General features: G+C 42.3%; 1 long non-coding RNA gene across 3 annotated transcripts in view; it reads right to left on the reverse strand.

Moving 5' to 3' along the window:
• LOC133377866 (uncharacterized) overlaps positions 1 to 26300 on the reverse strand; it is a 93134-nt gene extending 66834 nt beyond the window's left edge. For all 3 annotated transcript variants that reach the window (XR_009760821.1, XR_009760820.1, XR_009760819.1), the window contains exon 1: positions 26040 to 26300. This is a non-coding gene — a long non-coding RNA (uncharacterized LOC133377866). The remainder of the gene's footprint in view (positions 1 to 26039) is intronic.
• Between the last annotated feature and the right edge of the window lie 1660 nt (positions 26301 to 27960).

The raw sequence follows: 27960 nt of genomic DNA on the forward strand, positions 1-27960 counted from the left end.
GTGTCAAGCCATGGGCAAATATGTTTGAAGCCACAGCCAGACAAAATGGTCTCACTGATTTTGGAACAACTAGTGTGTCTCAGTTGCAGCCAGCAGTCTCCCAGATATTTCCCATACAATTCCAATCCTCCCTACCAACAGCCTCTAGGAATCCTATGAATTTTGTATGTTTATTAGCTAAAGTCTATCGCCCCCCCCTCCAAAAAAAATAAAAGCATTGAATAGAAATTCTATTGGTAGATTATTGTAGCATTTCATTGTCAGGTCACTTTTCATATTGTTTGATTTTTTGTTTTTGACACTGTATTTATTTTGCACTGGAAGAAAAAGTGCTACAAACATTAAATCAAACTGACATAAAATGAAACAATCACCTAAATAAAATTGTCAACTTCCCCAGGTACATCATTGGTGAATGAAGCAGTACATCTGTATCTAGCTAGCTAATGATCAATCTCACTATCTACAATTGTGCCTATGATTGTCAGTATTCCCCTGTGTTGACAATCATATAATTTCCAACATCCAGAATAAAATATCTAATCTATATAAGAGCAAACTGCATTTGGACTTGGCTATGGAAGACAGAGTTTGAAATGTGAGGTGAATGGAGGACCTATGGCAAGTTACTGGTATCAATTCACCCTCTGTACAAGAGGAATAATATTAGCCCATTGTTTGAAAGGGTGAATAACTTCAGTGTTTATTCAGCAATTCCTTGTGGGACACATGAGGTTCTCAAGCTTTCGTCAATGGAGAGAGCAGCTTCCTACATATCTCCCATCAAATATATGGAACTTGCCTCTTCTGTTGAAGTGAATGGGAATACACATTCATTCAGGAGTTCTTTGTAGTAGAAGAGCGAGATTTAAGGTGTGCACACACACTGAAAATACTATTAAAATGTTTAATAAAATGAAAACTAATAAATAATATTTTAGTGTATGCCTTCCATAACAAGTGAAATGCAGATCTAGCTTCAGTCATTTGGGATTGCTGTAAAATATGCTCTACATGGAGCTACCTTCAAAGTTCAGAAGCACCAGCTGGTTCAAAATGTAGCAGCAAGACTCTTGACCAGAGCTAGTTTTCAGTAACATGGGAGCATGTCAACTGCACTTGCTGCCAGCCACCTTCTAGGCAAAATTCAAAGGTCTAATGATTACCTTTAAAGTCCTAAATGACTTAGGACCAGGACAGCTGAAGGGCCAACTCCTGCCGTACAATCCTGACCAATCATACATCCTGCCACTAGATGACATACAGTTGGCATGAACAGGGGAAAGAGCTTTCTTGGTTGTAGTGCTCAGGATACTAAACTCTCTGCCCTGGGAGATTTGTCTAGACCTCTCACTTTTTACCTTCCAATGTCTTCTGAAGATGCTTTTGCTTCAGCAGGCCCTTAGCCTGGTCTTTGTTCAATTTTGTTCCCCATCTAGATTATTTGGGGTGGGAACAAGAGAATGTGCTGATTACACTGTTTTTGTAATGTTTTTATTTATTAATTAATTAAATTTATTGAATTTTAAACATTGTTGTGTTATCTAAATTTGCTTCAGTTCTCTTATCTTGGCCATGGTTGAAATGGAAAAGCATAGAAGAATTTTAATATATAAACAAAGATAAACCCTGTTCACTGTTATATTTTTCAGAACACACCCCTCTCCCCAAAATCCCTCACTAACATCCTATTTTAAAGGATATTCCCCTTAAAGTGTTCCCTCCGCCCAGACCCAGGTAAATACTCTTCACCTTCCTGTTACAAGGCCAGCCCTGCCATGATGCATGAAGGAAAAGCAACCTGCTTCGGAGGGCACCATGAAAGAGGAATAGAGGAAGGCAGGAACTGATGCCTTAATGGTTCAGGAAGCTTTTTTTAAAGTGCTGGCCTTAGCGGAGAAGAGCATTTGCTCCTGGAAGCAAAATGGATTGGCCTGGCACTGTCCCATTACATAGATTGATTGACTGATTGATATGCCACTTAATGTTAAAATAGACTTTAAAGCAATTTACAAGTAGAAAAACCAACTAAACCAGCATATAAACATTCATAATTTAAAAAACACAATAAAATAATCCCATTAAAACATTAAAATGTAGACATCCATAACTAAAATATACAATAAAACAATCCCACTAAAACAACACAATAATTAAAATATGAGACTCAGGTCTCCAGGAGAAATAGGAAACTCTTACAATATTGTTATGGGTTTGGGGTTGAGATGCATAATTTCTATGAGTCCCCTTCTAGCCTCTGACTTGCGCCTGGGGGTGAGAAACCTGCTCTGCTGGTCGGATGAGTTTCTTTTGTTAATCTAATAGAGTGGCCAGGTGGGTTAATGGCTCTATCAGGTGCCCATCAACTGGTGAATGGGCCAGGGAGATCATTTTGTCATTGAAACTTCAGGACAGCGTCCCCCCCTCCTGGGGCAGAGGAGAGGCTTGTGTTTTGAGTTGTGTCTGAGAAAGGCTGGGAACGGGAGGCAGGCAGAGAGACTGGCTCTCTGCACCATGGCTTTGGGGTGCGTCCTATAACCCTGATGGAAAAGCTGGATATCGGACTGCTGATGCCTTGAACCCCTCCAACCTAAGCTCAGGTTGTAATGTGTGTAAATAAATAAACCATCTTTCATAAAGACACCACAGTCTCCACTGACCTTCTTCCCAAGGAAACCAAACCCTGGGTGAGTGCAGGGATCCCTGGAAATCTCACTGCTCAGAGATTGGGGTGGCGAGCAACACTGGTGTCAGGTGAGTTTTCTGGAAGAAGCATTGGGAGCAAGGTGTGCCTGAGTCAAGATGGAGGGCAGAATAGCAACCCTCCTAGAACAGATAAAATTGATATACCAGCAGTATAGGCAGGAGGACCGGAAGCAAAGGCAATGAGAGCGCCAAGAGCACTGGCAACGAATGAGGGAGATATTGGGAAGCACCTTTGGAGAGAAAAAGGAGACCCCATGTGAGGAAGTGAGAGCCCTGCCTGATCAGCCACTACAAGGGGTTGAAAGTCACCCAGGAGTACAGCTGCAGAGCACCCACACTGGGGTGGCTAAACAAATCCAGAAAGTGGATGGGCAGCTGGAGGGCTTGTACTGTAAGGAGTTGCAATCAGTAGCAGAGGAGGAAGAAGCAGCTTTGATTGTCCAGGAGCCTGCCAGGGGGGAAGACAGCAGAAAGCTGGAAGTAAAGCCCCAAGAGTTGAAGTAGGGCAGGCTGGAAAATGAAGAGGAAGAGGCCTCAGAAGAAAGTGGAGTAGAGGCTGGAGAAGAGATGCTGCTGATAGATTTCTCTGCTTCATGTGTGCCTGTTGTTAAAGAAGTAATGCAGGAGGAAGAAAAGGCCTTGGAGAAAGCTGGATTACAGGCTGGAAAAGAGCAGCTGTTGATGGATTTCTTTATCCCGTATGTGCCAGCTGTAGAAGAGAAAGTTCAGGAGGAGAAGCCTGAGATGGGAGTGCAAGTCCAAAAGGAGCTCCCAGCACCTGGAGAGATGGGTGAGATAAAATCCCCAGGTGACTTTGCCCCTTGGGTGCCCCATAATGGTCTTATAGGGTGGGATGCAGCTCCTATGATGCGTGCAGTCCCCGAGCAAATTCCATCAGTGAGAGGCACCAAGCACCCTTTGGGTTTGGAGGGCAAGACAAACTGGGAGGGTTACCTGCCTCTGTTTGGGCCCATGATTCAAACTGGAGATGGTGAGGGAGGACAGAGAAGATTCCTTTCTGCCAACCTGCGACGGCTAGGCCAGCTAGTCCTGAAGAAGATGGCCCCAGATAAAGACTTGAAGCAGGACTTTGAGTTGGAGTTTGGGATAGGAGATGAAGTGGCCTGGCTTAAAGACTTTTCCCTGAACAGAGAGTGGTAGGAAAATGGCTACAACCTGCCGTGTGCTGATGAGGAAGCAAATCTGTTCCTGGAGAGGAATCCCAAGACCCTGCAGGGATCAGCTTGGACTGGGAACTCCATGAAACCCTAAGACAAAGGGCCATGTGGGCAACTGCATGGTTTGGGGATGGGGGTTGTGCTTATGGGACTGTGTACTGATTTGTTGTAGTTTCAATATTTGGGGGGGATTTTGATTTGTGCTGTTTGTGGGCTTGTGGGGATATAAACTGTTTAATGGGTTTTTAAAATTATGCTGATAGGTTTTTGCAGTAAGGTTTTAATGTTTAAGATTTACTATTCTGGGACTTCCCGGAAGGAGTGCTGGCTGGTGGTTGTCTCTGAGGGAGCTCTGCCTCAGAGGAAGCTTTTTTCAGGTTAAAAGCCAGCCAAGAGGAATCTTGGACTGGCTTAAATGTTCTCCAAGGTATAGGAGAACCGATCAGATTTTCCACAAGACTTCGTTGAGCTGTCGGCGGCTGGAATTGATCAGGAAATCCCTGAGATAAGAAGGCATGCCGATCGGCTGAAGACGGAGTCAGGATTTCCACGCAAGCTGTACTGGAAAAAAGCGAAGCGTTTTTTTTTTTTCTTCTTAAAAAAAACGTTCTTAACCAGCGAGCCTACTTCTGTCTAAATCTTATCATTCGGCTTAAATTACTACAATAAAAGGGATTTGTTTACAAATCAGCAACTGAGAAACCTGGGTGAGTCATACTTTTTCTCTTTTAAACATAATTAAGGAAGAAAGAAAATGTAAACAACTTATATACTTTTTTTACGACAAAAAGCTGGCCTGAATTTGGAGTTTTAAAGTTTAAAAACGGATGAGAGGTAATTATTATATTTTGGACTATTTTTCTCTTTGGACTATTTCTCTTTGGACGAATCTGCTGCTCGTATATGTTACTAATTGCTTGGTGTTGGGAACCAGAATTGTTTTGCATTCTTGGATGTAGATAAGAACTGTGCTGTGCTGGCTGGATTTCAATAACAGGCCTGGGATATTAACTTTTTTGTTGGTGGAGGAAAAAAAAAAGAAATAGACTGCCTCTAGGTTTTGGAACAGTGATTAATATCAGAAATTAAAGGCTTTTCTTGAAAATGACAACTAAAAAAGCAACTAAGGCCCGGGAGCGAAGAGGTTCTACTGATCCACAGGAAGGGGCTATACTCCCAGATATGTTTCAAATAATAATGGAAGGGATTAATGATATAAAACAGGATATGAAAACTGAATTGACAGATATAAAAAAATATATTAAAACACAAGTGGATGAGATTAAAGGGACAATTGGGCAAATAAAGGAGGATGCAAAAAACACTAAAGAAAAGGTACAAATCTTGGAGAATAGAACAGATATATTAAATCTGGAATTAGAAAAAAACTTGGACTATATGGCTGTGATTGAAATGAGAAATAAAGAACATTGTTTGAGATTCCGTGCAATTCCTGAGGAAACAGGTGAAGACATCAGAGATAAAATCGTTAATGCTCTAGTAAAATTTCTGGATTTGAATGAAGATCGGATGGAATTTGAAATAGACAAAGTGTATAGAATTAATTCCAGATATGCAACAATGAATAAAATTCCAAGAGATGTGCTTGTTCATTTTATAAAGAAGACGACCAGAGATATGGTATTACAGCAACACTTTAAAAATACCTTTAAAATTGATGGTAAGGAAATACTGGTGATGAAAGAAATTCCTATTAGACTTTTACGTAAGAGAAAAGAATATGCTTTCCTTACAGAGAAACTTAAGCAACGCAAAATTCAATTTAGATGGGATGTTCCAGAAGGAGTGATCTTTACATTCAGACAACAGAAATATAGATTGAATACTGTTCAAAAAGCAAGGGACTTCTTGAGAAAAGCTTCAAAAGATATGGATGAAGATAAACTCAAAGACATGGATATAATTCCTGGGGAACAAAGTCAACAAGATATGCAGAGGAAGGGAAGGAAGATGATGGATTAAAAGGAGCATCAGGCACATTTTAAAATACACGCTTAAAGATGGATTACAAATATCTAACTTGGAATATAAATGGAGCCAATACGGCGCAGAAGAGAAAGAAAGTGTTTCATTATTTGAAAAAATTAAAATTGAATATAATTTGTTTACAAGAAACTCATATTAAGAAGAAAGATTCCAAATATTTGATTTGTAAAAATTTGGGTGAAGAATTTATTTCGGCTGGACCAAAAAAAAAAATGGAGTTGTTCTCTACATTAACCCACAATTGCTTCCTAAATTGGTATTACTGGATGATAGTGGTAGATTTGTGGGGGTCGAAATTACTCTACAGGGTACAAACATTTTGATAGTGGGTATCTATGCCCCCAATGAAGATAAAACAAGGTTTTACACAGGACTTATGGAAAAATTGTCAGAGTTTTCATATGACCATTGGTGCGTTATGGGTGATTGGAATGAGGTAATCTCACCAAAAATTGATAGGCTTTCTGAAAAAAATATCAAAGAGACACAGGGTAAATTACCGAAGATTTGCTTTGAACTGATGGAACATTTAGAATTGGTGGATACCTGGAGATATATAAATGATAATGCAAAGGAATTTACTTATTTTTCAGAAAGACACAAAACATTCTCAAGGATTGATATGATTTGGATGTCTAAAATTTTAGTGAAGGACACTTTTAAAATGGATATATTACCAAAAACTTTTTCGGATCATAACCCTGTGATATTAACTTTAAAAAAGAAAAATCTTGGATTTAGATGGAGACTAAATGAATCTTTATTACAGAATGACAAAGTAGTACAAGAATGTAAGAAGAAATTAAAAGAGTTTTTTGAACATAATTTACATAAAGGAACAAGTGAAAATATCGTTTGGGATACAAGTAAGGCATTTATGAGGGGATATCTTATTAAATGTAACTCTGAATTAAAAAAAAGAAACAACAGAAAATGCAATTAATTTTGGAAGAAATAAAACAAAAAGAGGAAGAATTGAAAAAGAATCCAACTAAAGTTTCTACTGTAAATCAAATCAAAATGTTACAGAAGCAAGTATCAATGCTGACAGTTAGAGAAATTGAAAGAAAACTAAATTTTGCTAAACAAAGGACTTTTGAATTTGCAAATAAACCTGGGAAATGGTTAGCATATAAATTAAGAAAAGAACGTCAAAAAAAATCATTTTAAAGATACAAGAAGGAGATGAGACGTTGACAGATAATGTAAAAATTAAAAAGATTTTTCATCAATATTATTCAACATTGTACAAATGTCAGGAAATTCCATCTGAAAAAATAGAAGAGTATATATCTAAACAGAATTTGCCTAAAATTACAGACTTTCAGAGACAAGCTATTAATGGTCCTATTACGTCAAGAGAGATATCTGAAGCTATAAACAAAATTAAATTAGGAAAGGCACCAGGACCAGATGGGTTATCTGCAATGTATTATAAATGTTTGGAGGAAGAACTCTTACTACCTTTACAGTCTACAATGAATCTTATTCTGCAAGAGGGAAAGATACCGGATAGTTGGAAAAATGCTAATATAACATTAATACCTAAAGAGGAGCAAGATTTAACTAAAACAAAAAATTATCGACCAATATCTCTATTGAATAATGACTATAAAATGTTTACAATGATCTTGGCAGAAAGATTGAAAATAATATTGCAACAATTTATTCAGGAAGATCAATCAGGGTTTTTACCTAAAAGACAATTACGTGACAACGTCAGGAATGTCTTGAATGTCTTGGAATATTTAGAACAACGAAATGATAAACAAGCAGCTTTGATTTTTTTAGATGCTGAAAAAGCATTTGATAATTTGAATTGGAAATTTATGTTCCAGGTTTTGGAGCAAATGGATTTTGGAGACAATTTTATAAAATGGATTAGATCGATTTATACATCTCAGAAGGCTCAGATAATTGTTAACGGAGATTTAACGGATTCATGTGAAATATAAAAGGGTACAAGACAGGGATGTCCTTTATCTCCCCTTTTATTTATTCTGGTCTTAGAAGTGCTGCTTAGAGATATAAGGCAAGATAAAAGAATTTCGGGATTAAAGATAAAAAAAGAAGAATATAAATTGAGAGCATTTGCTGATGATTTGATAATTGTACTAGAAAATCCTTTGGAAGGAATTAATGTATTGATGGACAAATTAAAAGAATTTGGACCGTTAGCAGGATTTAAGATCAACAATCAAAAAACAAAGATGTTGGTGAAAAATTTAACTTTAAGGGAACAGAAAGAGTTAATGGACAAGACAGATTTTACAATAGAGAAAAAGTTGAAATATTTAGGTATCATGACAAATAAAAATTCAAAGTTGTTTCATAATAATTATGAAAAATTATGGACAGAGATTAAAAAAGACTTGCTAAAATGGGATAAACTACAACTGTCATTAATGGGTAGAATATCTGTGATAAAAATGAATGTATTACCGAGAATGATGTTTTTGTTTCAAACAATACCTGTAATATCCTCTGATTTACCTTTTAAACAATGGCAAAAAGATATCTCTAAATTTGTATGGCAAGGAAAAAAACCAAGAGTTAAATTTAAACTACTACAAGATGCCAAAGAAAGAGGAGGACTGGGATTACCAAATCTGAGACTTTATTTTGCTGCCTGCTGTTTAGTCTGGATAAAGGAATGGATTTTATTGAGGAATAAAAGACTATTGGATTTGGAGGGCCATAATTTGAAGTGGGGATGGCATGGATATCTATGGTATGACAAAGTAAAAGTAAATGTAGACTTTAACAATCATTTTATAAGACGTCCTCTGTTGAAAATATGGAATAGATATAAACCAAGGTTTTATTCGAAAATACCATTATGTGTCTAAAGTCAAGAAGCGTTTTATAGAAGAGAAATGGCTGGAAAAGAGAAATGGTTAACTTATCAAGAACTATTAGAAAATGTATATGGAGAATATACAATGAAAGAGAGAGAACAACTGACAAAGGAAGGATATAGTTTTCAATGGTTTGCCTATTTACAATTGTTAGAAAGATATAAAATGGACAAGAAAATGTATGGGTTTGAAATAAGTAAATCTGATTTTGAAATAGGATTGTGTACAAATGATGAAAATATAATTGCGAAAATGTATAAACTCTTATTGAAAATGGATATGGAGGAAGAACAAGTAAAAGAGTGTATGGTAAAGTGGGCAAAAAATTTTGGTCATAACATACAAATGGATCAATGGGAAAATATGTGGAAAAAAGGTTTGAAATTTACACTATGCTATAATCTTAAAGAAAATTTTTATAAAATGATGTACCGTTGGTACATGACTCCAGAAAAGTTGTCAAAAATGTATAGTAATGTTTCTAATGTTTGTTGGAAATGTAAACAACAAGAAGGATCATTTTATCATATGTGGTGGTTATGTAAAAAGGCAAAATCATTTTGGGCACAGATAGGTAGGAAGATGCAAAAAATTCTAAAGATAAATATTCAGTCAAAACCAGAATTTTTTTTATTGGGTTTTATGGATAAACAAATAGAAAAGAAATATGGAAGAATAATATTATATATGATTACGGCAGCAAGATTATTATATGCACAAAAGTGGAAAATGGAATCAACACCAACAATGGAAGAATGGCTATTGAAATTAATGGATTTAGTAGAAATGGACAAATTGACATGTTTACTTAGAGAAAAATCGACAGATACATTTCTTAAGGAATGGAAGCCTCTCTTAGACTTTTTGTTGAAAGATCAAAATAAAATGATGATACTGGGATTTGACGATTAATTAAGACAGCCTACGGAGAAAAGGGACTCTGTATGTATACATTAAGGGACAGGTTTGATGTATATTATATACTTATAGCTGATCTGCGACAAATCGGAAGTCAACTATTTTATTTTCATTTTTTGTTGATGTATTGTTATGTTTTTTTGACTTTGTTTTGTTTGTTTTTGGAAAAATTTGAATAAAAATTATTAAAAAAAAGATTTACTATTCTGTATCTGTTAGATGGTGGGTGGGTATACAACTGTTTGGGGGAGCAAGGGAAAATGTGCATGTGGTTGAGGGCTGTTGTGCTGCCATGGCACAAGGCAGGATAAAGAAGCTCCAGTACTGAGGCTGTAATCTGGCTTAAACATGTTGGGAACTCACTATTTTTGGCACTGCCAAGTAGGAGGACTGGGTAAGCGGTTTGGATGCAGAACTGTGACTGGGTGCTCCAGAAAAGAAGAGGAAGCCTAAAGAGAGAGTAATTAATTGAAATGTGCTATAAAGGAATGGATTGTTTTGTACTTGTTTGGAAATGAGACTATAATATGACTATGCTTTTAATGATGTATATTTCAATGTCTTACTAACCTGTATCTGTCTTTGTAAGAAAAGCTGTTATTCTGTTGTTTGTTTGCAGGTCTGGGACAGACCTTTGTCAGGGAAGGGGGTAGTGTTATGGGTTTGAGGTTGAGATGCATAATTTCTTTGAGTCCCTTTCCAGCCTCTGATTTGGAGACTTGCACCTGGGGGTGAGAAACCTGCTCTGCTGGTCAGATGAGTTTCTTTTGTTAATCTAATAAAGTGGCCAGTGAGTTAATGGGTCTATCAGGTGCCCATCAACTGGTGAATGGGCCAGGCAGATCCTTTTGTCATTGAGATTCTTCAGGAGAGCATCCCCCCTCCTGGGGCAGAGGAGAGGCTTGTGTTTTGAGTTGTGTCTGAGAAAGGCTGGGAATGGGAGGCAGGCAGAGAGACTGGCTCTCTGCACCATGGCTTTGGGGTGCGTCCTGTAACCCTGATGGAAAAGCTGGATATCGGACTGCTGATGCCTTGAACCCCTCCATCCTAAGCTCAGGTTGCAATGTGTATAAATAAACAAACCATCTTTCATAAAGACACCACAGTCTCACTGACGTTCTTCCCAAGGAAACCAAACCTTGGGTGATCACAGGGATCCCTGGAAATCTCACTGCTCGGAGATTGGGGTGGTTGCAACAATATATTGCTATGGGGATTGGTGGCCACTGGTGACACCCCTTTAAGCCTCCCAAACTTTTCTTTTTTAAAATCAACCTCAGGTTCAAACTACAATAGAAGACCTGCATCTTTAAACATGGTTCTCCCCTATTCACATATGACAAAGAGCATGAGCTTCAGTTTTAGAGCATGCAAGTAATGGTGTTAAGAAAATTGAGAGACCCCCCAAAACTGTTATGCTGAGGAAAGGGGAAGCTAGGATGACCAAGGATCACATTGCAAAGCTTGTCATTTTGTAACCCTGATGTAGGTCTCAGAGAAGGAGGAGACTGGTGTTTCCCGTTTTACCGGTTTGAGGCAGATGTTGCTGGCAGATTTCCAAAAGGTGTTGACTGCTTTGTTTGGGGCAAAATATGCTAGAGTTCTGTATTTTTCCATTGACCACATGTTTTAGTTCTGATAAGGTATAAATGCAGGCCTGCCCTAACGTAGGCAGGCAGCTCACTCTTAGTGCATATGCGTGTGGGTCGGTGCCTCTACTTTGCAAAGTATAATAAAGCTTTTGAACTTCTGACCGACTTGCCTCTCATCTTGTTGGGAATTTGGGCATCCCACCAGGTACATGAACTAGCAAGAGTTTTTGCAACAAAAACTGGCGAGCCAGCCAGGAGTCTCCTGGTGACCCAGTGATCGGACGGGGCGGACAGGACGGACAAAGGATATCCCGGGTCCTATTGAGACCTGTCGTCTCTCGCCAGACCATACACAAACCAATACGCCGGCATCCAATGGGGACTCCCAAAAAATCGAGAGGGACCGGTGGAAGTTCGAAGAGGAGACGGGACACCGCCGGAGGGACCCAGGAGTGCACGGCCCAGGGTAAATGCACCCTTAAGACTAGGAGCAGGGCAGGCTTTTGGAAAGTACCGCTGCACCAAGAGAGTCATGGGAGCAGGGGGGGTCCCGGGAGGAGAAGGGCATGGATCCACTGGCTTGTTTATTGCAGAATTTTAGTAAATGGAAAAATGCTTATGGCGTTGGCACCATTAAGAAATATAAACTTATTGTTCTTTGTAACCGAGAATGGGTAACTTTCAGCATGGGATGGCCGGAGGGGGGAACGTGGTGTGAAGATAAAATAAAGGTTGTCCACATGGTTGTGACTAGGGATGGACACTAGGATCAGTTCCCGTATATTGATTCGTGGTTGAGCCTGGCATGGGGTGGTTTGCCATGAATAAGGCACTGGTAAAAGGAAAAACTTGTAAAGCCATTATGGTGAAAACTGAAAGGGAAGCGCCGTCCCGTAATACCCGATTCTGGACCACCCGAAGGCCAATGGGGGTGTGGGGACCCTGGGAGAGCTGCTCAAGGAATACCGAGTGTAAGTAGGGAGGCTCGGGACAAGCGGAGGTGTCAAAGCCACCGCTGCCACCGTTTTACAGAGAGTTGTTAAAAGAAGCAGAAATGCTGCATGAAGTGTGGACCCAGTTATGAACAAGGCTTAGGAAAGACGGAAAGATGCATATTCGCCCCCCCATACCCAGGCAAAGACGAATAAAGACTCCTTTGAATGTCCGGGCAGACTGCACCAAGGATGCTTTCCCTTACCAGAGAGGCAGTGGGGCCGCAAGGGGAGCGAGTTTTTGTTTATGTGCCTTTTACCACTTCTGACTTAATCAACTGGAGGAATCAAAATCCATCCTTAAGAGAGGGCGCCTCACTGTGCTTCGTGCCTGCGTGAGTGAACGGGCGCGAGGGAGTGGGAGCGGGTTTCGCTTTGCAATTCTCCGCCGCTGGAAGACTCCCTCATTATCCAAGTTTAGTGCTTTCCTGCACCTCCCCTGCCATTACCGCTTGCAGCCGGACTTTGTTAAACACCCGGGCACAGTCGCAGTGACTCCTCCCGAGTAAAGTGCCGCCACCGCAGCTGCAGCAAAGAAAAAAGAGAGCCTGGCAGCCGGGGCTTTCTCCTCCTTTCCCTTCTTCGAAGTGACCGCAGCCAAGTTGAGAGTCGGCTTTCTAGGGTGAAAAAGCGTGATGGCAGAAGCAGCCAGGAGCCGAGAACATCTGGCGCTGACTGCTCATAAGGGCGAGGAAGACTCAGAGATGTATCCAGAGCCTGGATCGTTTTAACTGCCAGCTGCTGCTCTGGGGAGGAGGAGAGAGCACAGGAGCAGAATCTCATTGGTCGGGGCCACCGCCGAGTGTCCTGGCAGCCTGGCTGCTCTGGCAGCAGCTGATCCCGAAGCTAGTCTCCCCCCCTTTGGAGGAGCAGCATTATTAAGAATGCAATTGTGTCTGTTTGTGGACTCCCGCCTGGGAACCAAGGAAGGCTTGAAAGGAAGAAAGCTCAGCAAAGCACTTGAGAGTTTTGCATGGAATATCACTGTGCTAAAGGGCCAAGGGAATCTACTGAAGAATGCCAAAAATGAAGCCATAGAGAACATGAAACAGATCCAACTGGCTTGCTTGTCATGTGGACTGAGCAGAACTGGAAGTGGGACTGTGGATGCCAAGTCCAAACGATCTCTTGAGGCCATAGAAGAATAGAAAAGAAAAAGAATGGCGCAGAAGGCAAGAGACAGATGAATGTGTGTAGTGCAGAGAAAAAGCTACTGGCACCGAGACTGCCGAAAGCTAGAGAGGGAGAAAAGAAGGAGGCGGATTTGATCATGTTACAGGGCGAAGATTCAGATTGACGGGGACTGTGGATCCCAGACTATGGGCGGAAGCCAAACCCCTCTATGAGGCCTTAACGAAGGAAAATATTCCCAACTGGAAGTGGAACCAGGGAAATGGAAAAGGCTTTTCTCGGTTTAAAGCAGGTATTGCTGTTTACACCAGCGTTAGCCATCCCGGATGGAAGAAAAACCCTATCGCCTTTAAGTTGAGAGACTGAATAAAACTTTGGAGGCGGCCCTAACCAAATTGTGTATTGAAGCAAAGCTTAAATGACCGGAGGCGTCTCCCTATTGTCCTAATAAGATTAAAGGGGCCAGCCAAGGAGGGTTTGAAATTAACACCATTTGAGTTACTAATATGGGCGCCCACCTCGGTTCTCACCATTGGCTAGGAAAGGAAGTGTAAATTTAGAAATAGAGATGTTCAGTTGAAAGAATATGTTACTGCCTTGCAGTTTGTCTTATTTTTTTTCCACAGATATGCAGCCCCAGTTCAGAGGTTGCTACTTAAAGGGCCATCGCATTCGCTGAAACCAGCTGCAGAGCTTGAGGGGACAGAGAAGTGGATACGTCATTCCAGGCTGGAAAAAGTGCTGGAGAACAATGAGACAGCTCAGGTCTTAGCAGCAGGAGGGGAGAAAAAACAAGAACCCGAAGAAAAGTGGTTATCGGAGACAGTATCGGATCTCAACCTGAAATTGAAGCTGAGGAGAATTAGAGACTGAGAGTTATATGCAAACTAGAGGTTTTATATGGGAGGGGGAATCAAGCCAGTATTAAGCACTGAATACCATTTCCCCTCCATAAGGGAACACAACAAAAGAGTCAGGTTAGGTCTTTCTCCACATGAACAGGTGCCAAGGCCTGAACCAGTAATAGTGGGAATTGCTTACTGCAGGACCAACTGGACTGTTTGCATCTGTCAACAGCTCTGATAATAAGAGCAAGGGTTGGCCACAGACAGGATAATCTGAATAGTTATTCCTATCACAGATGGGCAAACAAGAGGAAATACCTGGGAGTAGAAAGATGACGGGCCTTCAGATGTGAGCAGTCATCCTTAGCTATGTGGCTGGTATAACACATGGAATATTGAGGTGCGCAGGAGAGTGGCCGGGTGTTTATTACCGAGACCTGGGTGAGCGATCTGGGAGGCATTAATCTCTCCCAGCTGTGCCCACCTGGGTACTCGGTTCAGCATCTGGGTAGATCTGAGGGTCGGGGAGGGGGAATCGCTGTGGTCTATAGAAGTTCGATCCCTCTTGTTAGGCACCCTATCCAGGTGACTAATGGTCTGGAGTGTCTTCATATTGCGTTGGGTCAGCGAGACAGACTGGGAATACTGTTGGTGTACCGTCCTCCCTGCTGCCCAACAGCTTCCCTAACTGAGCTGACGGAGGTGGTCGCTGGTTTGGTGTTGCAATCCCCCAAATTTTTGCTATTGGGGGATCTCAACATTCATGCCGAGACTGCTTTGTCTGGGGCGGCTCAGGACTTCATGGCTTCCATGACAGCCATGGGGCTGTCTCAATTTGCTACTGGCCCTACGCACATTTTGGGGCACACTCTAGACTTGATTTTTGCCACTGGATTGGGGGATGGTGATCTGGGAGTGAGGGATTTTACATCTATTCCTTTGTCATGGACAGATCACCACCTCTTGAGGTTTAGACTCACAATGTTTTCTTCCCTCTGCAAGGGGGGAGGACCAATTAAGATGGTCCGCCCCCGGAGACTAATGAATCCTGAGGGTTTCAGAAGGCTCTGGGGAGTTTTCCGGCTGATAAAACTGACGCTCCTGTCGAAACCCTGGTCAATCTGTGGAATACAGAAATGACCCGGGCAGCTGACACAATCGCCCCAGTGCGCCCTCTCCTTTGCAGAGCTCAAGTGGCTCCGTGGTTTACCCCGGAGCTAAGAGTGATGAAGCAAGAAAGGAGATGGCTTGAGTGCAAATGGAGACGAACTCCCGACGGATGTAATCTTGCACTTGTGAGGGCCTCTACCAAGCTCTAGGTGAAAGCGGTGAGGGCAGCGAAGAAGCAGTACTTTGCTGCCTCCATTCAGTCATCTTCTAACCACCCAGCGGAACTTTATAAAGTTGTTCGGGGACTTTTACACTCTGGTCCTCAGAACGCAATAATACCATCAATAGCCCGCTGTAATGAGTTTGCGAGACATTTCCAAGACAAGATCATGAACATCCGCCGGGACCTTGACTCCAATATTGTAACAGTTGAACCTAATGAGGTGTCCAGAGCACAGTCTTGTCCTGTTTTATTGGATGAATTTCAGTTGGTACAGCTCGAGGATGTGGACAAGGTGCTTGGACAGGTGCAGGCGACCACTTCTGCTCTGGACCCTTGCCCCTCGTGGCTAATAAAAGCTAGCAGGAATGGAACAGCTGGATGGGCCAAGGAGGTGATCAATGCCTCTTTACGAGAGGGAGTGGTACCACCCTGCCTGAAACAGGCGGTGGTGAGACCGCTCCTAAAAAAATCCTCCTTGGACCCTGAAAACCTTGACAACTATAGACCGGTAGCAAATGTTCCATTCCTGGGCAAGGTTTTAGAGAGTGTGGTCGCTCGCCAGCTCCAGGCTCTCTTGGATGAAACTGATTATCTAGATCCATTTCAATCGGGCTTTCGGCCAGGGTTTGGTACAGAAACAGCCTTGGTCGCCCTGTATGATGACCTGTGCCGGGAGAAAGACAGAGGGAGTGTAACTCTGTTGGTTCTCCTTGATCTCTCAGCGGCTTTTGATACCATCGACCATGGTATCCTTCTGGGGCGTCTTGCGGATTTGGGAGTTGGAGGCACTGCTTGGCAGTGGCTGTGCTCCTATCTCGAGAATCATCTCCAGAAGTTGGTGCTTGGGGAGCATTACTCGAATCCCTGGGTACTCCAATATGGGGTCCCACAGGGTTCAGTTCTGTCCCCCATGCTCTTTAATATCTATATGAAGCCGCTGGGTGAGGTCATAAGGAGATTTGGAGTGCGTTTCCAGCAATATGCTGATGATACGCAACTCTACTTCTCCTTTTCATCTTCTTCAGGTGAGGCTGTTGATGTACTAAACCGCTGCCTGGCTGCGATAATGGACTGGATGAGAGCTAACAAACTGAGACTCAATCCTGACAAGACTGAGATGCTGTTGGTGGAGGGGCTCTCTGCCCAGATGGTTGATGTCCGACCTGCCCTAGACGGGGTTACACTCCCCCTAAAGGAGCAGGTCCGTAGTTTGGGGGTCTTATTAGATCCGCTCCTGTCACTGGAGGCTCAGGTAGCCTCGGTGGCACGGAATGCGTTCTACCAGCTTCAGCTGGTGGCCCAACTACGACCCTACCTGGACAGGGAGAACCTCGCCACAGTTATCCATGCTCTGGTAACCTCTAGATTGGATTACTGTAGTGCACTCTACGTAGGGCTACCTTTGAAGATGGTTCGGAAACTTCAGCTGGTGCAGAATGCTGCGGCCAGAGTTCTTACTGGGACAAAGAAATTTGACCATATAACACCTATTCTGGCCCAACTGCACTGGCTACCAATATGTTTCCGGGCCAGATTCAAAGTGTTGGTTCTTACCTATAAAGCCCTTAACGGCATCGGACCGCAATACCTGGCGGAACGCCTCTCCCGCTATGTATCTACCTGCTCGCTGCGCTTGACGTCGAAGGCCCTTCTCCGGGTTCCAACGCATAGCGAGGCCCGGAGAGCAATAACTAGAACTAGGGCCTTCTCAGTAGTGGCCCCCAAATTATGGAACGACCTCCCTGATGAGATACGCCTGGTGCCTTCTTTGTTATCTTTTCGGCACCAGGTAAAGACCTACCTCTTTGCCCAGGCTTTTTAAATTTAAATTTTAAATTTCAAAAGTTAATTTTAATTTTTTTTGTTGCAATCTTGTTTTCACATATGTTTTATAGTGCATTTTATTTATACTCACTTGTATTTTAACCTGTTTTTATTGTTGTACACCGCCCTGAGAGCTTATTGCTAAAGGGCAGTATAAAAGCACAATTAATAAATAAAATAAATAAATAATAAATATTCACACAAAATTTGATGGTCAGATAAATGTTTGGATGTACATAGCCAGTCAAATTGTAAACATAACCTCCTTTTGCCTGGCAGGGAAGTCTCTGTTAAAGAACTGTTTACATTGTGTCTGGTAGGGATCTCAACCCCACCAGAAGTCCTCACAAATGCATCCTTTTTAGGGAATTTTAAATTTGTCACTGCTGATTATAATAACTATCATGCTTGAGGCCAAATCGTCACCCATAAGGATGGGAGGTGTTTTGCCCTCAAGGTTCAGATGGTAGCCTATCCAAATGACACCCAATGTGTGAATTTCATAAATTGTTCTTGAAAATGGATATAAGTCCTATGAATGCCTTCAACTGTAATGTAATAGTTAATGCCTCTTACATGTAGTATTGCCTCCAGGATGATATGTTTTATGTGGAAGAATTGCATATTCCTATCTTCCAACAAACATAACAGGTGGTCCCTGTGTAGTGGGAAGGTTAACAACGTGGCTTCCCCTTACCCACACCTGAAAAAGCCTAGGAGGAGAAGGGACCTAAATACCTTGGATGCCACCTGTGATGATAATGTGAAATTATGAAGTAAAAGTGAAGTAATAGCATTGGCTGTATCTCTGATTGGGATACCAGCCCTAACAATAGTGAATCATGGTCAACTTACAAAGGTAGCGTGTGGCTTGGCTAAAAGTATAAACTTCACATCACAAGCAATAATATGGATGTGATGAGCCTAAGGGAGGCATCCCTCCAAAATAGGGCTGCCATTGCTTACTTATTGTTGAGACATAACCATGGGTGTGAAGAATGCAAAGGGCTCTGTTACCTTAACCTCTCAGATCATTTATTGAGTCCAAAATAGCATGTCCCAAGGAGCTGCAAGCCCATATAAAACAGAGCGATGGAGCGGATTTGTCCCCGCTTCTTTCTAGGTTGCCTCCTGGGTGGGCTTGCCTCAAACAACTCATCCTAGGACTTATAATTCTCATAATTGTGCTTTTACTTATAACTGGTAGACAAATTATGGGGTATAAGAGAAAAGCCTTTTGAGGGGGGAGTGTTAAGAAAATTGAGAGACCCCCCAAAACTGTTATGCTGAAGAAAGGGGAAGCTAGGATGACCAAGGATCACATTGCAAAGCTTGTCATTTTGTAACCCTGATGTAGGCCTCAGAGAAGGAGGAGACTGGTGTTTCCCGTTTTACCGGTTTGAGGCAGATGTTGCTGGCAGATTTCCAAAAGGTGTTGACTGCTTTGTTTGGGGCAAAATATGCTAGAGTTCTGTATTTTTCCATTGACTATGTGTTTTAGTTCTGATAAGGTATAAATGCAGACCTGCCCTAACGTAGGCAGGCAGCTCACTCTTGGCGCATATGCGTGTGGGTCGGTGCCTCTACTTTGCAAAGTATAATAAAGCTTTTGAACTTCTGACCGACTCGCCTCTCGTCTTGTTGGGAATTTGGGCATCCCACCAGGTACACAAACTAGCAAGAGTTTTTGCAACGGTGGTACTCCCTGTGTTCACTGTTCATGTCCGTATAGCATATCTGGCCGAGAAAACACTACCAGAGGATGGGGGATGGCTATTATGGGGGCATATGTGGGGTGGGAGGGGGTAGCGTGCCCTTCCCATGATGACAACTTTGGCTCTTTAAATTGCATGCCCTTCACCCCTTGCTTTGGGGAGAAAACTCCATTATGTAGTCATGGATATGCTGGCATCACATGTAGTTTGGGTCTCCAGCAAACTGCTGAAGTAGCATTCAGTTCTATAGTTTCATTTCTTTTCTCTCTTACTGTGGCTAGAGATGAAGAAGAAATTTGTTTGGTTGCAGTTCCCAAACCAAACCATGAACAGAAAAGCATCTATCTTTCTAAGTTTGCCATTTTCCAAATATTGCAATGCAATTCTATATTAGGGGAAAGTATACACAAAAATGCATATATTATTGAAAATATAGTACAAAATTCATTACATATTAGGTGAAATTGGTTGCAAAAATGGTTATATGTGCATGAAGGTGAAAATGAATCTCTATGGGGTTTTGTTTTCTTTAAAAATGCTGAAATTACTAAAAAAAAAAAAGCAGAAATGGGGCAAAGTGAATTTAATGTTGGGAAAAGGAGAAAGTAAGAGAAACCAAATTGACAGTTTCATCTATCCTTACTGTCAGATCAAGCTTTTCCTCCACCATTACCCGAAACATCTGCTAGTGGAAGGTACATTAACAATCCTGTTATAATTTTCCATTTCAATTTTATGCAAATGGTTATGTTATCCTGTAATGAATCTACTACTAATTATACAATTACTTTCAATTTAGCGAGCCAGTTTCAACAAATGAATTGACGTCAGCCCATTCTAATTTGCAAAATAAATCAAGCACAATACGTATTTGATGTTTAAATCATGCAAGTCATCTGCTTGGCTCATTTTCTACGGATTCTTCTGTAATAGATTATAACAGTGAGTGCTGCTTACATCTGCGTGGCTGGTATAATGGTGCATTCTAGCCTTTTAATAATATAGGATGAGGACCCAGTTCATAATTGTCACTGCCTATGTAGACTTTCACTTCTCCTGAACTCCTGTTTAAGCTGCCCACTCTCAGCTTGCTCATTATGAAGATTTATACCATCATCTAGTGGAACTCCTGTAAAACTACAGCCCATTAATCCTCTCTTCTAGTAGGTGCTTTGTATCATCACAGCCTGAGACTGAAAGAACATCCCACGAGGTCTTTGCATTCAAGTTATTAAGAGAAGGATTTTTGCCTTCTCTCAGGATATTTTGCCATAGACATGGGAATTTAACATCTTCCACTATTGTAACATAAGCCAGGTAATTCTACTACTTGATCTTAATGCCTCCTCTCAACCTCACCTTACATTCTAATGTTTTTTCAGGATCTAGAAACATGTCTGCAGAAAACTAGGTTGTATTATAGGCAGATGAAATTCTTGGCTGACAAAGCAGAAAGAGGTCAAGAAAACATAGAATCAATGCCCTTTGTACTGTTCAATAAAAAGGATTATTTTCCTTATCTTTCATTACCTTATAGCAGGGCTAGGGAACTTGTGATTCTTCAGATGTTGGATTCCAACTCCCATCAGCCCCGGACGGTATGGTCAATGGTCAGGGATGATGAGAGTTGTAGTCCAGCAACATCTAGAGGGCTCCCCACCCCTACCCTATAGACAACAGAATTAAACCTCGTTTTACACCTGTGCTTCCCAGAGTATCATAACACAAGCTTGAAATGACACTGTGTAGTGCTTCAAGTAAAGTCTTGCCAGTCTTACTTACACCCACTTTTGCATTGATTTATTATGTTGTCAACTTGCCTCAAAGATCCCTCATTTAATCATCCCAAGCCCTCCACCCACACCTCTTTCCCAATGAAGCTGCTCGTCCTAAAGCAAATAGGGGCACAGGGAACCAGTAGGTGCTGAATTACAACATATCAGCCTGGTCATCTGCTGGAAAATCAGAAAGGCAGCAGCATATCTCATCAGCAGAACAAACATGGTTCTCATCATTATGATGACATATCATTTCATCAAGTCAAATCACTGCATGCTTGCATTTAAGAAACTTCACGGACAGAGGCCATCCTGTGCTGATTTGTGACTTGCACTTTATGTGTGTGTGTGTGTGTGTGTGTGCGTGTGCAGAGATAGGCAGACAAATAAGTGGGTATAGGATTGCATACACACACAAATTTGACACATGGATAGGTATTTTTCTTCCTCATTGTTTACATCATTTTGATGGCAAAAGTGTGTCTGAACAGTATATGAGATTGCAAGGGGCAGGTTTTTTTAAGGTAGTGGAGTCCCCTTTCCATGTGTTAGTCCACATGTGATTATTCCTCAGTTACACCTATGTTTATTATTATTATTATTATTATTATTATTATTATTATTATTATTATTATTATTATTTAGATTTATATCCCACCCCTCTTCCCAGTAGGAGCCCAGAGCGGCAAACAAAAGCACTAAAAACACTCTAAATCATCATAAAAACAGACTTTAAAATATATTAAAACAAAACATCCTTAAAAACATATTAAAAGAAAACAACATTCAAAACAACTTTTTTTAAAAAAAAAAAGCTTTAGAAACATATTAAAAAGCAATTCCAACACAGATGCAGACTGGGACAAGGTCTCTACTTAAAAGGCTTGTTGAAAGAGGAAGGTCTTCAGTAGGCGCCGAAAAGCTAACAGAGATGGTGTCTGTCTAATATTTAAGGGGAGGGAATTCCAAATGTATGGCCAATGGTTCTATACACTGAGTTACTTTCATTATAAATGATGAAATGGGCCAAATGCATAATCCCCTTTTGTGTTTTTTGGGGGGAGGGGGAGTAAATAAATGACTGCTTGAACTGTAGTTGATAACATTGCTAGAGCTACTATGCAGTATTTTAAAAGGGCAGAAAATGGGAGGACAGCAAAAAAGGAACTGGGTTTATACCATGAATACATTAATATATATTATTACAGTTCATTATAATAATTTATCTCAGTTTTGCTGAGAAACTCCCCCACTTGCACTGAAATCTCTCCTTGCCTAAATCTGATGCCAACACATAAACAGATTAACAGTGCAATCATATTCATCATGTCTTTTCAGAAATCCCATTAAGTTCAATGGGCCTTATTCTCAGATAAATGGGTAAAGGACTGCAGCCAGTAGCGTCACTAGGGTTGGTGTCACCCGGTGCGGTAACTCATGGTGTCACCCCCACATCTGTCCATCTCGCGGGCCTCTGGCCACCTTGCTTTCCTGGGGGGGCAAGAGGGAAGCCGTCCTCTCCCACCCCAGTGGGAGGGCTTGGGGTGGCCCCCAAACCAGGCTCCTTCCTTGAAGACCTCAGTCTGGGGGGAGGGGGCTGCACCCTCTCAATCCAGGCCTTCCCTGTGAATTTTGTGAGGGGGAGTGTTTGTCACTACAGTGTTGCTGCCTATGACTAGGGCAGTGAAATGGAAGGGGGATCATTTTGGCTTGCCACTCGATTACATTTGGCAACATTGACCACCATCTGACTCTATATAAGTTAGCTTCATGTGTTCATTCTGATTATTTTGGTGCTACCATTATAGACATCTATAAACTAAAAATAAAGGTAAAGGTGTCCCCGCACTTGTAGTTTCTGACTCTTAGGGTGACGTCTTGCGACGTTTACTAGACAGACCGTATATATGGGGTGTGATTGCCAGTTCCTTCCCCGGCCTTTCTTTACCCCCCAGCGTATGCCGGGTACTCATTTTACCGACCACGGATGGATGGAAGGCTGAGTGGACCTTGACCCCTTTTACCGGAGATTCGACTTCCTCCTTCCGTTGAAATCGAACTCCTGCACCACGGAGGGCCATATCTATAAACTAGCAATCTATAAATGATAAACTAGCAATCCTTACTTGCCATAAGTAATCAGGTATGGAAGGCAGAGCTCTAGATTGTGCATATTAGCAGGGAGCAAGTAAGCATACTTAAAAACATATGAAAAGCCCAGCTGGATCAGACAAAAGGCACATCTAAGCCAGCATCCTGTTCTCACAGTGGGCACCTATGGGAAGCCTGCAAGCAGGACCTGAGTGCAACAACAGCATCCCCATTTGTGATTTTCAGCAACTGGTATACCGAGGCATACCAACTCTGACAGGGGAGCGTAAAACATAACCATCATCGCTAGTAGCCACAGATAGCCCCATTCTCCATGAAATTGTCTAATCCTCTTTTTAAAGCCATCCAGGCTTAACACTGCAATCCTATACACCCTGATCTGGAAGTACGTCATTTAACACAATGGAGCTCATTTCTATGTAGACATGTATGGCATTACACTGTGACTCTCCCACTGAATTCAAGGGAACAAAGGCTGTAATCCTAACTCTACTTATCCACTTCCTGCTGAGTAGACATGGTTGGGATTGCATTGTATATGTGCTTAATACTGTCTTGAATGTGCTTTATCTATTTTTTTTCTTACATTTATCTCTCAACTTTCTTCCAAGGAGCTCAAGGTGATGTACATGGTTCTCCCCTTCCCATTTTATTCTTGCAACAACCCTGTGAGGTAGATCAGGTTGAGAGACAGTGACTGGCCCAAGGTCACTCAGTAACTTTCATGGCTGAGTGGAGATTCAAACCCAGGTCTCCCAGATCATAGTCCAACACCCCAAACATTACACTGCACTGGATCTCACTAGCCTTATCCCTAGATGTATACACATCTGTGTAACATATTGAGGAACGTTAGTATTCTTCTTCAAAAAACACAAAACTACGACCTATGTGAGATTGGAAACTTCAGTTTTAGATTAACAGTCATTTATTATGTCTGCTGACCCTTAAACTGTGGTTCATCTCAACTACAGTTAGAGAGAACAAACCAGCCTCATAAATTATGGTTTGAAGCTAGATTGTTGTTACTAACCTTACTTAAGATTAACCACAGTAGTCCAAGTTCAGATAGCACAGCAAACTATAGCTAATAGAAAATGGAAGTGCTTCTTGCAGCCATGTCTATCAATTGTCTAAATTGTTTGAGCAGAATCCAGTTTCCAATTAGCACAATCTAGAATACGGATATAAACTGCACTTGCTGTCTCTGCCCACACATCATATCCTATGTCGGTCCTCCTCCCCACCCATGTTGGGGGGAAGATCTGAAGATGGCAGCCCGATCTACACTTGGATGCTCCCTGCATAATTCAGAACTCTGTATGTTCAGGAGGGTGAGGTGGAGAGTGCTATGGCCAAGTGATCGGTAGGCATCAGAAGGACAGAGCCAGCAATTGTGGTCCTGCTTTTCCTCCTGTGTAATGGGAATTGTGTGAGCTACAGCCACCTGATTAGGGCTTCTTTTAGTGAAAATGGGAAGGGAAGAAAAACATTGCCTTAGGGCTACAGTCCAATCAAGGGACTAAGCCTAGCTTTAGGCCACTAACACTGGCCTAAGCGGTATATAGATTGCATTGTTCAACACCACAGTGCCTTCCAAGTATAATGACTGTACAGCTGAGAATAAACTAAGATAAGAACAGCAGTTTATTTTGTAAGAAAAAAGTAGGACTCAAGCAGTGTCCTCCGATGTAGAACTTTGTCTTTTAATCTCAGAAAAACAGGAGCCCATTAGAAGTAGTGGAAAATGCTTAACACATGCTCAGAGGCTCTCTCTTTCATTACACCACTCATTCCAGGGCTGAGACTTACCATTTAAAACAGGGAGAGGCATTTCCTGTGCACAAGCTCAAATGCTATGCCTTGTACGCAACTACACCTCTCTACTCTTATGGTAGAATTAACAGCCATTATTTATCTGTGCGGTTAATCATGTGGACTAGAATCTCCACTTCACATTCCTGTCATGCATTGAAAAAGTAGAACAGATTCATAGATTTGCTACAGCTCTCCATCAAAAAGTGTGGTCAAACTGCATGTAGTTGTGGTAACTAATAAACCTTAAGACTGGGATCCTATGCACACTTACCCAGGACAATGCCACACTGAATTCCATGGGGTTACTTCCTTATTAAAGTGCTATGCTTATGCTTTTGTTAAAGCTGTGCAGATGGGTTAATGAGTATTACTCCAGTAAAATGTATAGGGATCCTAATTCTTCCTTTCCCTTTATAAAAGGCAGAATCAAACTTTAAAAAAACTCAGCCATCTCTTCGGCCATGCATGCAGCGCACTAAGTAAGTGCAATCCAAGACAAGTCTACTCAGAAGTAAGCTCCATTGGGTTCAATGGGGCTTACTCCCGGGCAAGGGTGTATTGGATTTCAGCTTAAGTTTCAGATCTCTCTTCTTGGTGAAGAGGCTGCTTTATATTATAACGTCTTGTAATTAGATCATCTCTGTTTCACTCCGTTTCTTCAACTTTACCCCGGACCACTTTGGGTCAACAGGTGCAAATTTCATTCACAACATCAATCCAGGCTGCAATTAGCCTGGGAAAATCAGCCAGCCAAACTTGCCCTTGCCCTGAATTGGTGCGCGTGTGTTTGTGCAAGTCCTACTGGTGTTCAGCTAGCTCCCACACACTGCAAGCATGTGTATCATTATGGCTTTGTGATCAGTGGTGCAGACGAAATGTTCTTTGGCCCCCAGCCCCCTCTTTTGATGGAGCAAGTTTTGATGACTTTAAAAAGGCGCCACCCGCCTTGGATCTCTGCCTTGCCTTGACGCCACTGCTGTTTGCAAACAGTGGCTATGCATGCATTTACTCGGAAGTAAGCCCCACAGCCTGCCTTTGGGCTTGATCCTCAGGACAAGCCTGGCGAAGATCGCAGCCTGTGTGTTTACTCGGAAGTAAGCCCCGCTGCCTTCAACGCGGTGCTATCCCAACGAGCGGGCCCCAGGATCGCAGCCTTGCCCTGGAGGCCAATCGGAATCACCGCAGACCGACGCCCACCCTCTACTGTAGGCTCTGCCTGCCTGCCTACCTACCCGGTGTCGCGGATGCCGTCGGTCAGGTTAGCCCAGGTGACGGCGGTGGGGGCCCAGCTGCTCAGGGTCTTCAGCTGCCCGGAAATGGTGTCCAGCACCACCGAGCAGCTGCGGGCCGGTTCCGAGCAGTGACCAGGGAAGGGAGGAGGCGGTGGGCGGGCGGCCTGCACCAGAGATGCCAGGAGAAGAAGCAGGGAGGAGGTGCGCCATGGGCGGCTAGAGAAGTCCCCGGGCCAGGACTGAAGTCCCACGTGAGCCACTGATAGTGCCGGAGGAGGAGCCCCAGGGACGAGGCAGCCCTCCGGTGCGGATGCTGTGCCCGCGGCGGTCCGAGGAGGGAGCTCTGCCAATTCCTATGTATGCTTCCTCAGGAGCAAGACCCATGGAACTCAGCAGGGCTCACTTTTGAATCCGGGGAACAGCCCAGCCACCCCGTGGCATGCAAGACAGTCACCCCTGGCGATGGTGGTGGTGGTGCAGCAGCCTCTAGCCTAGCCTGCCTGGTAACAGGCTGCAGTGCCACTCGAGGCCCCGCCCCATGGGAGATCCAGCTTGGCGCCCTTTCCTGCTCTTCCCCCACGCGTTCCACATGTTAGTGCCGGCAGGGCAGCTCTCTGCCGGCCCCGCTTCCCTGTGCCTAGGGGCGGCTCTGGGTGTCACCCTCTCATGGTGTCACCCAGGTGCGGCCCGCACCTCCTGCACCCCCTTAGTGATGCTGCTGACTGCAGCATTAAAAAGTAAATACTCGGCCATGCACACAGTGGTGGTGTGTATTTGACCATGTGGATTCAGATTTGACAGCTACATTATTACAATGGACTTAGCTCCCACAGTGGAGGTGACATATATTGTGTGACATCTATGCAATGATTTCTGAATCTAATAATAGTCACATTCATATTTTTCATATTGCCCCATATATATGGAGGGGTCGCTTATATTAGGCACATTTTTTAAATCATGCAATTCACATAATACTGCATTTACTATATTGCCATTAAGACAAACATTTCTTCTAGCTCAGCAATCAAATTATATAGGGAAAGGTCAGAGTGAGGTGAAAAGCCCCCATGACAGAAATGTACAATGTCAATTGACAGACTTGGAATATATGCCTGCAGCCCCAATTAACATAGTGTTCTTAATAAATTACCCTCCAGCCATCTTGCATTATTGCAATACTGTACACTCTAGTACATGACAGATAAAAACAGAGGCAATTGTGTTGTGTCAAGCGAAAACACCCCCATCTACAGTAGATAAAGGAAGAAATACAGTCAAGTTTATTCCCAGAAATGCCTGGTATCATCTCCATCCTCCGATTGTTGAAGTATTTACTTCAAAACATGCATGTTTCCTGCAGGTTAAAAGCAATTTTTATTCAGCATACCAAAACTGCACATACATTTATTTATTTATTAGATTTATGTCCCGCCCTTCCTCCCAGTAGGAGCCCAGGGTGGCAAGTAATATATCTATTATTACTGTAACACAACCTAAATACACTAAAATGTTGTGCCTAAATGTTAAGGCTGCAACTACAGAATTAGGATATAAATTAGTAACTATTGATTATATTATATTATATTAAAAAAACTGCCAGTCTAGTCTATAGTCTAGCAGTACAGATGTAGCTACTAGGTGTAATTGGCAGATTCACACCATAAATATAAAGCATATCCAATGCACATTCCCTTCCCCCCCCCAAATAAATCCTGGGAACTGTGGTTTGTTAAGGGCTCTGAGAATTGTACTCTGTGAGGGTGAAACTACAGTTCCCAGGATTCTTTGGGGAAAGTCATACGCTTTAAATGTGCGGTGATTGTGCCTTAAATATGTGAAGTGGATCTGCATTGCAGGGAGGAAAACTAAGTCTCATCTGTTCTGGGCTCCCAGTTTTATAGAATGCACAGTATTTTTA

This window comes from Rhineura floridana, chromosome 1 (genome assembly GCF_030035675.1).
Source record: "Rhineura floridana isolate rRhiFlo1 chromosome 1, rRhiFlo1.hap2, whole genome shotgun sequence".
NCBI classification, from domain to species: Eukaryota; Metazoa; Chordata; class Lepidosauria; order Squamata; family Rhineuridae; genus Rhineura; species Rhineura floridana.